This window comes from Chelon labrosus (genome assembly GCF_963514085.1).
Source record: "Chelon labrosus genome assembly, chromosome: 1".
Classification (NCBI taxonomy): Eukaryota; Metazoa; Chordata; class Actinopteri; order Mugiliformes; family Mugilidae; genus Chelon; species Chelon labrosus.
The window spans coordinates 11365960-11381114 of NC_140337.1; positions in this window are offsets into that span (position 1 = coordinate 11365960).

The following is a 15155-nucleotide window of genomic DNA, read 5'->3' on the forward strand; positions in this document are numbered from 1 at the left end:
CTAGTAACTATAACTAATTACTTTTTAAAAGTAGCGTGCCCAACACTGCTTATTAATCATACTTATTTACACTAAGACAAAAATATAAACTTTTAAGACCATTTTGTCTTAACATTGTCATGAGGAAAACTATGTTTGTATTATTTTTAAGGACCTTGGAAATGTATGTATCCCACGAGATACGTTGCCAGATTAGGGCTAGAAACGCCCCTACCAAGGACCGGCTCTGCAAGATCGCACCAGTGCTGGAGCACATAAGGAAGAAATGCAGAGAAATTGATAGCGAGAACCAGTTCTCAGTAGATGAAATGATGGTCCCTTATGAGGGGAGAAAAGGCTGAGTCTCTCTGACAATATCTTCCAACCAAACCTCACCATCGGGGTATCAATATCTTTGCTCGACCCGGTGTTTCTGGCATTGTGTATGATTTCCTGACATACAGTGGCAAGGGCACATTTGACACGGACCATTCTCCTGTCAGAGAACTTGTTTCAACTCTGCAAGACCATCAAGAACCCATCAGTGTGTTGTCTACTTTGACAACTTTTTCTCCTCTCTGCCTCTCATAGTGCTTCTGAAGGAATAATTTGGCTGGCGAAATCTGGGATCCATCCAGAAGAATAGACTAAAAGGATGTACTCTTGAGTATGACTGGTCACTGCTGAGTCAAGGGAGGGGCAGCTTTGACAACAAGGTGGGTAATGAGATTCCCCTCCAAGGGAAGAGAAGTGGATGTGCACAGTCCCACCAGATGCAGCCAAAGACCAACAACCCCAAGACCAGAGGCTGATGTCCGCTATGATCAAGTGGATCGCTTCCCAGTCTTTACTGACAAGGGAAGGTGTAGATTCTGTCTAGACGGACAGTCTGTGCATCGTCCCTGGAAAAAGCCCACAAAACTGCTTTCAACTGCACCACAACAAGTGGATACAGACAGAAATGAGACAGACAGAAAAAAAACATTGTGTTATTATTTTTTATATGCCATGTTAAAATCCAAAATATATAAAATTAATAAATAAATAAAATAAAACAAATTTAAAAACATAAAAAAAATGTTTTACTTAGGTCTTAAATAGAAGAAAATTATTACAGAGTGTCTTTGTATCTTGTTGCTGTTTCTTCAACAGAGCTACCATCAGTCTGCTGGCTGTGAGCATTCAGACGGGCATTGAGGCCTGAGTAGAAGCTCTGGTGCACATCTCTGAGCTCAGGTACCTGGTAGAAAACAGTCTGGACCTGTTGACAGGACAGAACCGGCTGGGAGGTCCCGGCTGAGGCCCACAGAGCCTTCATGGGCTACAGAGGATGATTTAAAAACAAAACCAAACAAAATTTAAGGCCAACCCATGTAGTTGAGAGGAACACGCTGGCGTGCAGCAAATGAAGATTAAAAAAAAAAGAAAAAAAGAAATGAGCTGTGGTGAAGTGAGACAGACATGAATATGTGAACACACAATAGACCAACACTGCCATCTACAGTCAAACAGCTGTCAGCACAGCTGGTACTGTTCCTGGTGTTAGTGTGAGATTGTCAGATAAATCCTTTTCATTTGGAATTTAGGTGTTTACAGTTTTCGCAGACGGTTTTGCTATTGTCTGGTGTCAGCTGTGAATTCCCCATTTCAGATATCTGTCGAGTCCATCCTTTAATTTACATTTGGAAGATGCGTGATGGTGCTTTTTTTTTTTGAACTTTTTATTATTTCCTTTTATCAAGTGCAGTTATACAGTATATCAAACGTTTAGGTGCGACGGGTAGGTCCACAGGAAGGTTAACAGTCCATGGATATCTTTCATCCTAACCATAATACATAGACCTTTATCTCAACAGTATCACATGTTTTTAAGTCGTTTACACATTGCAGATGCGTGATGGTGCTTTAAACTCCAATTAATTCACTTTATTTATTGGAAATTACTTAGCAAACATGGATCATCGCTAGCTCCTTTCTTTGTGTCTACCTGATGTGTCCAGTGCCATTTTGTTACTGCCTTTCTTTAAAAAAAAAAATAAAACATTATAGAAGTATTTAAGTCTTTAAGATTCAAAATTCAAGTTGCGTTTGTTGGCACTTCTGTAATATGCAATGTAATATTTCTGAGGGGCGACGGTGAAGTTTGGTTGAAGATAATGTAGTATATTAATCTAAGGACAAAGTCCAAATAAATTGTTTTATTTATGACTTTCAGGACAAAAAAAGACAACGAGAAAAAACAGGAGGCCAAAAGGGGCCCCTTGAACAGCACTGGTTATTGGCTGCTTTCATTAGCTCCTGTGTTTCTAGGAGGCTCAACCTGAACATGCAGACAGCATACGTGTACATTTACATTTAAAAACAGAAACTCAATTAATTCAAGCCTTCATTTAACCATAACCCCCCGAAGGTGAAAAAATAAAAAATAAAAAAGTGATTCACGCAATCTCAGCATTCGCGCGCATTTGTTGAAGGCGTGACTGCCGCGCTGCTATTTCACCTGGCAACGAGAAATACTATTTTCCGATTGGCTGATTAGGCAGCTAGTCTAAAACTGTACCAACTGATTTTAGTTTTACCGTAACTTCCAGCATTGGTGTGAATTAACTGATGCAGGGCACTAAACCTGCCAGGAGGGGGAGCTTTATATGCATTTGGTAACCTCTTGTCATTGACAGCACTAGTCAGCCCTGAGCTGCCTGCTGATTTCTGAGTTATTAATGTGAACGTGATTTCTGGTCCTCATATCTGCAATGGTTTAATTTTATATCATTTTTTAACTGAGTTGGATTTTATGAGTCCAGACTCAACTTTCTGACTAGGTTTACTGAGCTTTTAAAGTTTACTGCTCTGACACACCTGCATGACTCTATATGGGTATGTTCTAGTTCCTTATTTCACTTCCTAAAGCAGGGCCAGGTTCCCAGTGTTTAAATCCTGTAGGAGCAGCAGTAACGGCCCGACTAATACAGAGGATCAAGCATCAGTGAACAGACACAGCATGAACATGACAAGCTGGAGTGGAGGTGGCTAGCAGGGGAAGCAGCAAAAGAAGACTAAAGCAGCTTAAATGAGGCGGCCTAAATTAAATTTGCTGATGGACGCCTCACCTGAGTCGTCAGCTGATGTAGCTGGGTTTGTGAGCTGAGCTTGAATTATTCACGCCCTGAACTAACACTATGCTCCCTTTATAGGAGATTTTTTTTATTATTTGTCATGTAAAAAATGAAATCTCAATCAAAACTTGATATAACTTTGGAGTGGTGTGTCACATGACCAACATGGAAAAACAAAACTAATAAACCATAGTCTCATAATGGAAACAAAGTGAGGTTTTGTATTTTAAACCTTAACTGGTGGGTAACTCATTAGCTACATCCCTATAAAGCACTGTGTATGACATGACAATTATTCAAATCGTTCTGAATTTGCTTTTTAAAAAGCTCAAAGTCTATCCGTGACCGACAATCCAAAAAACACCTGATAAAACACAAAAACAAAGGGGTGAATCTAAGTCACAAGTTGTGATGTGTTCCTGAGAACACTTGAAGGCAGCAGACTTCTCTTCTAGTGGAGGAGTTGCTGGTTTCCTGTTTGCTTTATCTTCCTTTACAGTTTGTTCTGCAGCGTCCAAGGTTGTTAGTGTGGTTGGCTTTATAAAAATAAAACTGAATTCACGTGACGTGAACAGTGCAATAAAAACACTCCAAGATAATACTTTTATAAATGAGCAGGATAGCTAGGCTTAGTTTCAAGGTTAAACATCTTCCATGACATCTCATGTCGTTCAAACTGAATCACTGGATATAAATGTGTGTGTGTGTCCAGCTTCTCATACTCACATTCACACAGACACACACTTCTTGGCAACCCAGCACTTGTACCTGCCTATTTCTTCTGAAACCCCAGAATCCGTCAGTTTTATTTCAAGGAAACAGAAACTTGGCTGAAACATGGAAGAAAATAAATAGGGAGTGTGCTCAATCAAGGCTATCTTGATCTGAGTTTTATCATTGACAAAGTAATCAAATGAGATAAGATGCATGAACGCTACTATAAATAAAAATTCCAGAGGTTCTTAAAATATTTTATATTATTCCTTCATCAATTATCAGGTCGGCACATTAGTCATTGTTGGTTGTCCCAAAGACAAAGAGGAAGATGAAAGGTGACCGCGTAGTTGCAGTTGCTGGCCCCAAACTGTGGAGTGACCTGCCTTTGCACAACAGACAAGTCGACTGTCTTCCTCATTTTAAATCCTCTCTAAAAACACATTATTTCTCTTTGGATTTTAACTCGGCATGAGATGTTGGTTCTTATTGTTTATATTGTTTGATTGGTTTTATGATTTAATTCTTGTTTTTGATTTTTCTTTGTGTTTTTATATTCTCATGTCTGTGTACAGCACTTTGGCCAACCTTGTTGTTTTTAAAGTGCTTAGGGTTAGGGTTAGAAAAGAGATTGATTGATTGATTGAATTATATGTGGCCAATTTTACACCTTTACTTAAACATGTATGAGGACCTTGAAAGGTGGACTTCCTCACCACTATCCATGTTAGGCAGGATTTCATTACTTAAGACAAATATTTTACCTAAACTTCTGTATGTATTTCTATATGCTCCCAATCTTGCTCCCTAAAAAAGGGATCAAATAACTGAACGGTTGATTTAGCGCAACTGGAACAGGAAAAGACCCCGTATGAGCTTAGCCAGCTGGCCTCACAGCTGTGTTACATTGCTGACTAGATCAAAAATGATAATGAATCTACATGGCTGGACTTAGAGTCCTCACAGGTTGGCTATCCCTTGTGTGGTCTCTGGTTTGCATCCGGACAAAAAAAGATTAAAAATTCTGTAGGTGACAACATGATTGTAAATGCAACTATTAAAGCCTGGAAGGATATAAGGAAATTGGAAGGTCTTGAGGGACAGTTGTCCTCCCTTTCACCAGTATGGGGTAATATAGATTTTTGTCCTGGTGCTAAAGACAGGGGCTTATGGAGAAGTAAAGGCATCCTTACTATTGGGCACCTATATGAAAAGAATGCAATGCTATCTTATTGAACATAGAAATGAAAAAAATTTACATATATATATTTTTTTGCACCTGATGACCTGCCCTCACAAGTAAAACAAAAGTAATGCTTTTCCCTAAAAACTCTGCAAATTAAAGGCAAGTAAAATACACTCCCTGGCCAAAAAAAAGTTGCCACCTGGATTTAACTAACCAAATAGGTTGGATAATTACTGCATGGGTAATTATCTTTCAGCTGTCAACAAGTTATTTAACCCCAACTGATGCAATGAGTAGCTTCTCATTTCTTAAACAACCATGTCTAAAGACACATCCTGTGGTTGTGGAAAAGATGTTAGTTTGTTTGAGAAGGGTCAAATCATTGACATGCATCAAGCAGAGAAAACATCTAAGGAGATTGAAGAAACTATTAAACTTGGGTTAAGAACTGTCCAACGCATTATTAAAAACTGGAAGGATGGTGAGGAACCATCGACTTTGAGGAAGAAATGTGGTCGGAAAAAAATCCTGATTGATCGTGATCTGTGATCACTTAAACGTTTGGTGAAATCAAATCGAAGAAAAACAACAGTAGAACTCAGGGCTATGTTTAATAGTGAAAGTAAGAGCATTTCCACATGTACAATGTTAAAGGAACTCAAGGGATTGGGACTGAACAGCTGTGTAGCCTTAAGAAAACCACTAATCAGTGAGGCTAACTGGAAAAAAAGGCTTCAGTTTGCTATTTAGCATAAAGATTGGACTCTGGAGCAATGGAAGAAGGTTCATGTGGTCTGATGAGTCCAGATTTACCCTGTTCCAGAGTGATGGGGGCATCAGGGTAAGAAGAGAGGCAGATGAAGTGATGCACCCATCATGCCTAGTGTCTACTGTACAAGCCTGTGGGGGCAGTGCTATGATCTGGGGTTGCTGCTGTTGATCAGGTCTAGGTTCAGCAACATTATGTGTCCAAAGAATTAGGTCAGCTGACTACCTGAATATACTGAATGACCAGGTTATTCCATCAATGGAGTTTTTTCTTCCCTGATGTTCACGGGCATATTCCAAGATGACAATGCCAGGATTCATGGGGCTCAAATTGTGAAAGAGTGGTTCAGGGAGCATGAGACATCATTTTCACACATGGATTGGCCACCAAAAATTAATCAAAAATTAATGCAACACTGGATGGAAATAAATCTGGTGACATTGAAGAAGCTTAAAGAAACAATGCCACAGCGAATGCGTGCTGTAATCAAAGCTAAAAGTGGTCCAATGACCTTTTTTTTGGCCAGGCAGTGTATTAAGCATTACCTTGTGTGTGTTAGTGAGCAACCAATACCACATACACTAATAGGTGGTTTAGGATTCACCTACGGCAACAGCACAGACCCTACACAGACCCGAGCGCCGTACCACCTCCCCAGACCACAAGAGCTATGATTGGTCTGCTTGGTAGTAGCGTGTTTCCGCTTTAGCATTTCTGGCTGCTTCTCCATCTCTGCAATTTTCAAATTGATTGTTTTGGATCAATACTGATGGAACACATCGAGGAAAGGTTACCTGAGTAGGTTTGGAGATACAGACATTTGTACGACTCGTCCTTGGCAAAATTTCAGCAAAATTTCAGCCGCCATCGTTGAAAGTGAAGCAGGAAGTAGACACAAAAATCATCACATGTCTATGGTGGCCCTGAAGGTCAAAACACAACGACATTTCACAAAACACAATGACATTTCAGATTACGGAAAGTGTAGGGACAACACTTCTTGTTTCTGATTGGACAGAACCCGACAGTGTAACAGGGTAGGTGTCCCTACCCTTTCCATAATCTGAAATGTTTTGTTTTCTGTAATGTCGTTGTGTTTTGTGACATGCCTTTGTGTTTTGACTTTCAGGGCCACCGTACATATCTCTAGCATGTGGAGGGGATGTCTTCGGTATGCGTATAGGTTACGGCGTATAGTCCCGCAGTAGCCTAAGTTAGCTTGAGGTGTAAACTTGACTGAGGTGCTTGTTCTTAACATGTTTCATAGCTCCGTTGAGTCCTGACAAACAACAGTCACCATAAAGCTTATTTAATGAGAATACACCGTTGTGTATACTGTATGTTTAATCAACAAAATGTCTGTGAAGGTTCTCAGTCATCCACGTCATGATATCCAAAATAGGTTAAAAAAGGCAACTGGACTTGTAGAGTTTTTTGAGAAGACGTTTCACCACTCATCCAAGTACCTTCTTCAGTTCTAGGGCAGGGGTTCCCAAACTTTTCCATGCCAAGGCACCCAAGCAGCATTAGCTCCTGGCCGGGGACCCCCTTTGCAAACCCACAGACAATGGTAAAAAAAAAAAAAAACTTTTATAATGTTTTTTCTTACTTTTATTTACTATTCCATAACCATTACATTTGTCTATCATAAGTGCTGCCTCGTATTTTCAGATTATAGTTTGCCAGGAGTTTGTAGGTTTTTCTGAAGCAGTGTCCTCCACAGCAGGGCTGTTGGCCTGCTCCTTCAGTCTCTTTCTTGTCAAAAACCTGTCCATTTTGCACTTGCTACACGGTATCTTAAAGCAGCTTGATAAATGGCGCAAACTGCCAGGTCTACCACCAGGTCTACACAGATTATGATAATGATTAGATTAAATGAATTAGATTATATTTTATAATAATGGTGATGAAAAAATAGTTAGATTATATTTTTTTTATTTTCGCAATTTTTTTTCTTATCTTCCTTCCAGTTTTCTGAGGCCCCCTAGTGACCCCTGGCGGCCTCCCAGGCGGCCGCAACCCCCACTTTGAAAACCACTGTTCTAGGGGACTGGAGGGAAGTTTTACCTGTCGTTGAGGGGGGGGCGTTTTTTGTCCCTGCCCTCTTCCCTATGAATGGTGCTCTAACAACTCTTGTCCGTCAGAGGCTCAAGTGTCAAGGTGTGAATGAGGCTGAAACTATTTGGGGACAGAAGTTAAAACTGTATTGTAAATAGATGGCGGATTAAATCTCACCTCCTCTGTTCAGAGAAGGTTTTTCCAGTCTGACATAGATGGCTTCCTTTACTCCTCTTTCAAACCATCGGTCTTCTCTGGCTAACATTTGAACGTTGTTATCTTCAAAGGAGTGTCCTTTGTCCTTCAGGTGTAGGTGGACCGCTGAATCGTTTCCTGATGAGCTGGCTCTCCTGTGTTGGTACATGCGTTTATGGATGGGTTCTTTGGTTTCTCCAATGTATGAGTCTGTACACTCCTCACTGCACTGAACAGCATACACCACATTGCTCTGTTTTTGCCTGAGTGATTTGTCTTTACGGTGGACCAGTCTTTGCCTAAGTGTATTCCCTGGTTTGAAATAAACTGGAATGCGGTGATTTCTGAAAATTCTTTGTTTTTCGGATACCCCAGCCACGTAGGGGATGACGATGTTCTTCCAATCAGTCAACAAAGTTACAATCTCTGACAAATTATTTTAAAGATGAACCCTTTGGAAACATAAATTGAATACAAATTATTTTTGGCATAAAGTGAGGCTAGCTGACAGTTGTATTCACAACTTTTTATCTCTTGGTGTTAGTGGGCAGCTGCAACTTCAGAGTTGACACCCTCAGTCTTCCTTCAACAAAATCACACATTTGTGTTTTGTACCATACTGAAGACATCCTCTCCACATTCTAGAGATATGTGTTTGAGATGGATGATTAATTTAATTCAGTCTTGCGCCACACTGGTTCATCTACCGCCACAAACAGAGAATCAGTTTGATTGCCTACAGTCAATGTCAGTCAGAAGATAACTAGACTGATACTCTGCAGTCATGCCAGCTGAATGATTACCAATATTTCCAGTGAGCACTAATTTTCAGTTTTCTGTTTAACCAACTCACACCAAGATCCTTGTCCCTGCATCTCATGGCTAAAGCTGTCAACTCTGTGCAGACTGTTAAACCTGTACTTCATTTTCTTCTACAGTCATTGAACAACAGTCTGTTTGCACAGTACTATGTACCGAATATTGCACTAGTTTAGTAACATTAGATAGCTACTGCGTATTGTTTATGCACTGTTAATTGCTCACTTTGTTTTTGTATCACCTAATTTATCATCTGCCCATCTCATGTTATAGTTCCTGTTTATAGTCTACTCACATTTAACCAACAAATCCATCTGTATAATATGTTCATAGTACCTCATTCAATCATTATGTATATCCTGCTCATTGACCTGTATATATGGTCTCACCTGTACATAGGTTTTAATATTGTCCATATGCTGTAAAAAACAACCTGTACAATACTGCTAATATACCACACTATTTGTGCCACGTGCACTTACTGCCTATTGCACTTCTGGTTAGATGCTAAACTTCATTTCGTTGCTCTGTACCCGTACATGTGTAATGACAATGAAGATGAATCTAATCTAATCTACAGAACATTGTAATCAGTCATTGCCTGGAAGTTTTAAAATGGTGTCTGAACTTTAGCCCCACTCTTCAAAAGGAATAACTGCTTTACTCATCACCTGATCACACACCCCAGATTGTGATGGTAGATTGGATGGTGACTTGTTTCTCACTGTGTTTATTGCCCTCAATAAGCACTGTGAATCTTTTCTGTGCATGACCATCAAGATGCAGAAGCTGGAGACTTTCGTTGTTAGTGAAGCGTGTAAATAGCGTGTTGACACCCTGTGGTTTTGTTTGCAAGACGACACAAAGTCATCACCCACAATTTATGTTGACTCTTCTTGCATATGTAAATGCTTTGTGACCAGTGTGCCCACTGCGTATCCTTGAAGGGCTCCAAGAGGGAGGACACACAGCAATTAACATGCTATACAGTAATAGCACAGAATTGCATGACTAGCAGTAGAAAAGAAGTCAGAGGACAAGAGATCAGTGCCAAAGAAAGAGGAGGATGCGAGAGAGAAGAGAGAAGAGAGAAGAGAGAAGAGGACATGTGCATCGTCCCCCAGCAGCCTAGGCCTATTGCAGCATAACTAAGGGATGGCTCAGGCCAGCCCTAATTATAAGCTTGATCATAAAGGAAAGTCTTAAGCCTGACCTTAAAGTAGAGGGTGTCTGCCTCCCGAATCCAACTGGAGCAATATGATCTCTCTAGCTAATTCCTGTCAATGCTCTTGTGCAGCATTTTTAATCAATTGGAGGCTTTTTAAAGAGCTATTTGGACAGCCAGACAGTAATGAATTACAGTAATCCAGCCCGCAAGACACAAATGACTTCAGTTTTGCCTGAGTTTAAGAGTAAAAAATTACAGGTCATCCAAAACTTTATGTCTTTAAGACATGCTTTGAGTTTAACCAGCTGATTAGTTTAATCTGGTTTCATGGATAAATATAGTTGGGTGTCATCTGCATAGCAATGAAAGTTTATGCCATGTTTTCTAATAATCTTACCTAAGGGAAACATTTATAATGTGAAGAGTATTGGGCCTAGCACAGAACCCAAAGGAACTCCATAACTTAATTTTGTAGTGGAAGTGGAAGAATCATTGTTGACAAAGACAAACTGAAATCTGTCAGACAGATGGGATTCAAACCAGTCTAATGCAGTTCCTTTAATCTTATTCTCCCTTTCAAGCCTCAGTAGTAAAATATTATGATCAATAGTGTCAAATGCAGCACTAAGATCTAGCAGAACAAGTCTAGAGACAAGTCCACTGCCTGAAGCCATGAGGAGATCGTTGGTAACTTTAACCAGAGCAATTCTATACTTGTCTCTATACTTGTTCTGCTAGATCTTAGTGCTGCATTTGACACTATTGATCATAATATTTTACTACAGAGACTTGAAAGTGAGGTCAAGATTAAAGGAACTGCATTAGACTGGTTTGAATCCTATCTATCTGACAGATTCCAGTTTGTTCATGTCAATAATGATTCCTCTACTTATACAAAAGTAAGTTATGGAGTTCCTCAGGGTTCTGTGCTAGGACCAATACTCTTCACGTTATACATGTTGCCATTAGGCAAGATTATTAGAAAACATGGCATAAACTTTCATTGCTATGCAGACGACACCCAGCTATATTGCTATGCAGACGACACCCAGCTATATTTATCTATGAAACCAGATGAAACTAATCAGTTGGTTAAACTCCAAGCATGCCTTAAAGACATAAAGGCTTGGATGACCTGTAATTTCCTACTCTTAAACTCAGACAAAACAGAAGTTATTGTATTCGGTCCTAAGCATCTCAGAGATTCATTATCTAATCACATGGTGTCTTTGGATGGCATTACCTTGGCCTCCAGTACTACTGTAAAAAACCTTGGTGTTATATTTGATGAGGATATGTCCTTTAAATGTCACATAAAGCAAGTGACCAGGACTGCCTTCTTTCACCTGCGTAATATCGTCAAAATTAGGAACATCCTGTCTCAGAGTGATGCTGAAAAACTAGTTCATGCATTTGTGTCGTCCAGACTGGATTATTGTAATTCATTACTGTCTGGCTGTCCAAATAGCTCTTTAAAATGCCTCCAGTTGATTCAAAATGCCGCAGCAAGAGCATTGACAGGAATTAGCAAGAGAGATCATATTACTCCAGTTTTAGCTTCTCTTCACTGGCTCCCTTTAAAGTCTAGAATAGAATTTAAAATCCTCCTCCTTACATACAAGGCCCTTAAAGGCCTAGCTCCATCGTATCTTAAAGACCTCATTGTACCATATCATCCCAGCAGATCACTTCGGTCTGAAAGTGCAGGCCTACTTGTGGTTGCTAGAATTTCAAAAAGTAGAATGGGAGGTAGAGCTTTCAGCGATCAGGCTCCTCTCCTATGGAACCAGCTCCCAGTTTGGGTTCGGGAGGCAGACACTCTCTCTATTTTTAAGGTCAGGCTTAAGACTTTCCTTTTTGATCAGGCTTATAGTTAGGGCTGGACTAAACCATCCCTTAGTTATGCTGCTATAGGCCTAGGCTGCTGGGGGACGATGCACCAAACACATGTCCTCCTTCTTTCTTCTCTCTCCTCTCTCGCATCCTCCACTTTCTTTTCTCTGGCACAGAGCTCTTGCCCTCTAATTTCCTATATACTACTAGTCATACAATTCTGTGCTATTACTATGTAGAATGTTTACTGCTGTGTGTTCCCCCCCCCCCCCCCCCCCCCACCTTCCCCACCTTCCCCCCTCTTCTTGTGAGTATCTCTGGCCTGGAGTGGTGTGTTTCCTGTGGAGCTCTATACTACATCTGTTATCGTGGTCTCATCAGCCTGCCCAGTCTTCATGGAATCCTGCAGTTATCCACTCCTACCTGAATGAACAATTCTCCAACCTGCCTATGATTCCTCTTACATTTTCAAACTGTCATGTAACATCATCAGTTTGTATCATAAGATTCCACATGTACACTTTAGTCAGATATGTGTATCTATGACAGATGTATGTTTATCTTGCTGTTCTCTTCTCTTCTCTCTTTGCTGTTCTCTTCTCTCTTTCTTCTGTCTGTACCCGGCTGGCCTTAGGCAGATGGGTCCCTCCATATGAGCTGGGTTCTGCTCGAGGTTTCTTCCTGTTAAAAGGGAGTTTTTCCTTGCCACCGTTGCCTTCAGGCTTGCTCTGGGGGTTTCAGGCCGGGTTTTTGTAAAGCGTCTTGAGACGATTTGTATTGTTATTGACGCTATATAAATAAAATTGAATTGAATTGAATTGAATTTCTGTACTGTGATGAACTCTAAAACTTGACTCTAACTCTTCAAGCAGACCATTGGCTCAGGCCGATGAGTGTAGTCTGGGAGCTGCTTTTTTTCTCCTCCCCTCTCCTCTTGTTTCTCCCCCCTTTCCTCCCCCCACTATTATCTAACAGTCATCCTGTTATGTCTTTCTTATCGTATGTATTGTTGTATATGTACGGGTTGACTGGTGTAATTTCGCTGTACTTGTTATAGTGACAATAAAGATATCCATCCATCCATTCCAACAACTTTTTCAAGATTTTTTTTAAAAAAGGGAGGTTGGAAATTGGTCTATAGTTGGCTAGAACATCTGGGTCTCGAGTGGGTTTCTTAAGTAAGGGTTTAATTACAGCAAGACTGAGGCACATATCCTGTTAATAAAGATAAATCTGTCTGGTTCAATGTGGAGGTGTTAATTAATGGAGAAACCTCCTTGAGCAATTTAGTTGTTATTGGATCTAGAAGACAAGTTGATGGTTTAAATGCTTTAATTGTTGAAGAGAGCTCAGAAAAATCTACTGGAGAAGGACTCCAGATATTGATTAGGTCTTACAGAAATTTCTAATGCCACTGTACTTACATCTTTGACCGTTGTCAGAAGGATGAATTGAATTTTTTCTCTAATGCCTACAATTTTATTTGTAAAGAAGCTCATGAAGTCATTACCACTGAGCCATTGTCTCAAGTTCTTGTTTCTGACTTCCTGTTCTGCATTGTGCACTATCAATTCAGTTCAGTTCAATTCAAGTTTATTTACATAGCGTCAATAACAATACAAATAGTCTCAAGACGCTTTACAAACCTGGCCTGAAACCCCAAGAGCAAGCCTGAAGGTGACAGTGCAAGGAAAAACTCCCTTTTAACAGGAAGAAAGATTGAGCAGAACCCAGCTCACATGGAGGGACCCATCAGCACCTGATCACACACCCAGATTGTGATGGTAGATTGGATGGTGACTTGTAGCTCCTTGTGTTTATTGCTCTCAGTAAACCTGTGAATCTTTTCTGTGCATGACCATCAAGACGCAGAAGCTGAAGACTTTCATTGTTAGTGGAGCGTGTAAATAGCGTGTTGACTCAATGATGATTAGGTTTTGTTGACTCTTCTTGCATATGCATATGCTTTGTGACCAGTGTGCCCACTACATATCTTTGAGGTGCTCCAAGGGGGGAGAGGGACACACAGCAGTTAACAAAAAGGAAAGTCTTAAGCCTGACCTCATAGTAATCCAGCCTAGAAGACACAAATGCATGAACTAGGTTTTCAGCCCCCCACCCCTTTGCTTTCGCCAAACAAAGTTACGCAAAGTGTTTCCTGAATGTTTTCTTCATTTACATAATTTACATAGGCATAAACATTACTTGCTGCAGTAGATGAAAAGTATAAGTATGTTAAAGTCAGTCAGTGTCTTTGTTATATTGAAGCATAACATCTGATTAGCAGTGATTAGGTGTTTGGCTGAACGGGGACAGTTGATGTCTCTTGGGATGGGTAAGAGTGTCCGAAATAGTTTGAATGACTGAAAGGAAAACTGAGTTCAGTCATGAAACACATCCTGATACCTACACTTGTCAAAGCTAAAAAGACACGTACTTTTCTGATATAACTTTTAAGAATTCTCATAAACTTCGTGTTAATTTTAACAATATTAATACTGTTCCTAATACTGATGGTCTCAACACGTCTTCATAAAATTGTGCAAACACTGTAGCCTCACATTTAATTATCCTTTTTTTTGGACTGTATACTAGTATTTTTTTATTTTATTTTATTGTCACAGAAACATTTTCTTATATCACCTTGGCTATTGGCAAAGATGAAGAGGTGTCTGTAGACCACAGAATCCTTTTAACATGCTTGAAGCACTGTGTGGCATTAAAGGGACTGCTCTGGACTGGTTTATCCAAGAGGAGTTTCTCTGTTAGCCTTAGCAACGCTGCATCTTCCTCAGTGCCTCTTCCTTGCGGAGTCCCCAGGGATCTATTATTGGGCCGCTCTTATTTTCCTTGTATATGCTCCTCTTAGGTCACATTCTCAGAAAGTACTCAATCCTTCCTTAAATTCTGTAAATTTCAGTAAAGGTAAAACAGAGGTCATGATATTTCAAATGGTGCCTGCGAGGCTCCATATGGACCAATACTTCCTGCTCCCATTTGTGAAAAACTTGGGTGTGATTATGGATAGTGATTTTAAACTGGATAATCAAATAAATTCAATGGTCAAGTACATTTTTTTCCAGCTGAGCCTTTTATCTGAAGTCAAATGTTTTTTGTCTTTGACAGGGTCATCCATGATTTTATTTCATCCCGTCTTGACTACTCTGTGCTGGTGTTACCCAGCAATCTCTGTCACGTTTGTAGTCGGTGAAGAACGCTGCAGCTCGTCTGTTAACAAGAATACACAAACAAGAGCACATCTCCCCCATACTGGCCTCTCTTCACTGGCTCCCAGTGCAGTTTAGGATTCATTTAAAG